We start from the raw sequence: 2789 nt of genomic DNA, 5'->3' as shown, positions 1-2789 counted from the left end.
TCATGATAACGTGGACGTTCTGGGAAATCCTGTAGGCCTGTTGTCTCCGGTTAGCTTAGCACAAAGACTGGAAGCAGAGGGAAACTGTTAGCCTAGCTCCATCAAAGGAGATGGAAAACAGATTTTGTCTTCAGTCACAAGATGGACCGCAGATCTGATTCACGTTATTAATCTCTTTACAAACATTATGTGTCCTGACATGAGGTGAACTTTTCAGGTTCAGCTAAAAAACTGAAAATAAGAATTAGAAGAAAGAAATAGAAAGATGTAAACATACCAGCGGTCGACAAGTCGTGACGGACCGAGCTGGCAGGCATGAGGAGTCACTGGTGGTGTTAGAGCGTGACACAAAAAGTGAAATAAAGAGCATGTATGTATGTATGAACAACAGTGAGCAGTTAATTGCTAATACGATGGTGCTGAGAGTTGATAACAGCAGAAAATGGTTTTCTGTTAAACGCATGTGACACACAAGAAACATGTCACAGTATAAAGCGTGGGTTTCCTCCAGGTGCTCTGACATGTTCTCCCTGTGTCAGCGTGGGTTTCCTCCAGGTGCTTCCACATGTTCTCCCTGTGTCAGCGTGGGTTTCCTCCAGGTGCTCTGACATGTTCTCCCTGTGTCAGCGTGGGTTTCCTCCAGGTGCTCTGACATGTTCTCCCTGTGTCAGCGTGGGTTTCCTCCAGGTCCTCTGACATGTTCTCCCCGTGTCAGCGTGGGTTTCCTCCAGGTGCTCCCACATGTTCTCCCTGTGTCAGCGTGGGTTTCCTCCAGGTGCTCCCACATGTTCTCCCCGTGTCAGCGTGGGTTTCCTCCAGGTGCTCTGACATGTTCTCCCTGTGTCAGTGTGGGTTTCCTCCAGGTGCTCTGACATGTTCTCCCTGTGTCAGCGTGGGTTTCCTCCAGGTGCTCCCACATGTTCTCCCTGTGTCAGTGTGGGTTTCCTCCAGGTGCTCCCACATGTTCTCCCTGTGTCAGCGTGGGTTTCCTCCAGGTGCTCTCACATGTTCTCCCCGTGTCAGCGTGGGTTTCCTCCAGGTGCTCTGACATGTTCTCCCTGTGTCAGCGTGGGTTTCCTCCAGGTGCTCCGACATGTTCTCCCTGTGTCAGCGTGGGTTTCCTCCAGGTGCTCTGACATGTTCTCCCTGTGTCAGTGTGGGTTTCCTCCAGGTGCTCTGACATGTTCTCCCTGTGTCAGCGTGGGTTTCCTCCAGGTGCTCTGACATGTTCTCCGAGTGTCAGCGTGGGTTTCCTCCAGGTGCTCTCACATGTTCTCCCAGTGTCAGCGTGGGTTTCGTCCAGGTGCTCTGACATGTTCTCCCCGTGTCAGCGTGGGTTTCCTCCAGGTGCTCCGACATGTTCTCCCTGTGTCAGCGTGGGTTTCCTCCAGGTGCTCTGACATGTTCTCCCCATGTCAGCGTGGGTTTCCTCCAGGTGCTCTGACATGTTCTCCCTGTGTCAGCGTGGGTTTCCTCCAGGTGCTCCGACATGTTCTCCCTGTGTCAGCGTGGGTTTCCTCCAGGTGCTCTGACATGTTCTCCTGTGTCAGCGTGGGTTTCCTCCAGGTGCTCTGACATGTTCTCCTGTGTCAGCGTGGGTTTCCTCCAGGTGCTCTGACATGTTCTCCCCGTGTCAGCGTGGGTTTCCTCCAGGTGCTCTGACATGTTCTCCTGTGTCAGCGTGGGTTTCCTCCAGGTGCTCTGACATGTTCTCCTGTGTCAGCGTGGGTTTCCTCCAGGTGCTCCGACATGTTCTCCCTGTGTCAGCGTGGGTTTCCTCCAGGTGCTCTGACATGTTCTCCCTGTGTCAGCGTGGGTTTCCTCCAGGTGCTCTGACATGTTCTCCCCGTGTCAGCGTGGGTTTCCTCCAGGTGCTCTGACATGTTCTCCCCGTGTCAGCGTGGGTTTCCTCCAGGTGCTCCGACATGTTCTCCCCGTGTCAGTGTGGGTTTCCTCCAGGTGCTCTGACATGTTCTCCCTGTGTCAGCGTGGGTTTCCTCCAGGTGCTCTGACATGTTCTCCCCGTGTCAGCGTGGGTTTCCTCCAGGTGCTCTGACATGTTCTCCCCGTGTCAGCGTGGGTTTCCTCCAGGTGCTTCCACATGTTCTCCCTGTGTCAGTGTGGGTTTCCTCCAGGTGCTCTGACATGTTCTCCCCGTGTCAGTGTGGGTTTCCTCCAGGTGCTTCCACATGTTCTCCCCGTGTCAGTGTGGGTTTCCTCCAGGTGCTCTGACATGTTCTCCCCGTGTCAGCGTAGGTTTCCTCCAGGTGCTTCCACATGTTCTCCCTGTGTCAGTGTGGGTTTCCTCCAGGTGCTCTGACATGTTCTCCCCGTGTCAGTGTGGGTTTCCTCCAGGTGCTTCCACATGTTCTCCCCGTGTCAGTGTGGGTTTCCTCCAGGTGCTCTGACATGTTCTCCCCGTGTCAGCGTGGGTTTCCTCCAGGTGCTTCCACATGTTCTCCCTGTGTCAGTGTGGGTTTCCTCCAGGTGCTCTGACATGTTCTCCCCGTGTCAGTGTGGGTTTCCTCCAGGTGCTTCCACATGTTCTCCCCGTGTCAGTGTGGGTTTCCTCCAGGTGCTCTGACATGTTCTCCCCGTGTCAGCGTGGGTTTGATAAAACAATTAATTTTGATTGACGCGAAATCTACAAGAAACAAAAACAAAACTCAGGAAGAACCACCATCACTTTGACGTCATCACAGCGTAATTACTGTTGTTGTTGTTGTTGTTGTTGTTGTTGTTGATGATGATGCAGAGCTGCTGCTGCAGGTTGTCATGGTGATAAATGA

The 2789-nt window shown here is 53.2% G+C and overlaps 1 long non-coding RNA gene across 1 annotated transcript; it reads left to right on the top strand.

Annotated features, from left to right (window-relative positions):
- The first annotated feature begins 710 nt into the window (after positions 1–710).
- On the top strand, positions 711–2080 carry LOC125886134 (uncharacterized). Its single transcript, XR_007448986.1, has 3 exons — positions 711–863; positions 952–1215; positions 1784–2080. It is a non-coding gene; the product is annotated as an uncharacterized LOC125886134 (long non-coding RNA).
- The last annotated feature ends 709 nt before the right edge of the window (positions 2081–2789 follow it).

This window comes from Epinephelus fuscoguttatus, linkage group LG3 (genome assembly GCF_011397635.1).
Source record: "Epinephelus fuscoguttatus linkage group LG3, E.fuscoguttatus.final_Chr_v1".
NCBI lineage: Eukaryota > Metazoa > Chordata > Actinopteri > Perciformes > Serranidae > Epinephelus > Epinephelus fuscoguttatus.
This window is presented reverse-complemented; position numbering and strand designations above follow the sequence as displayed.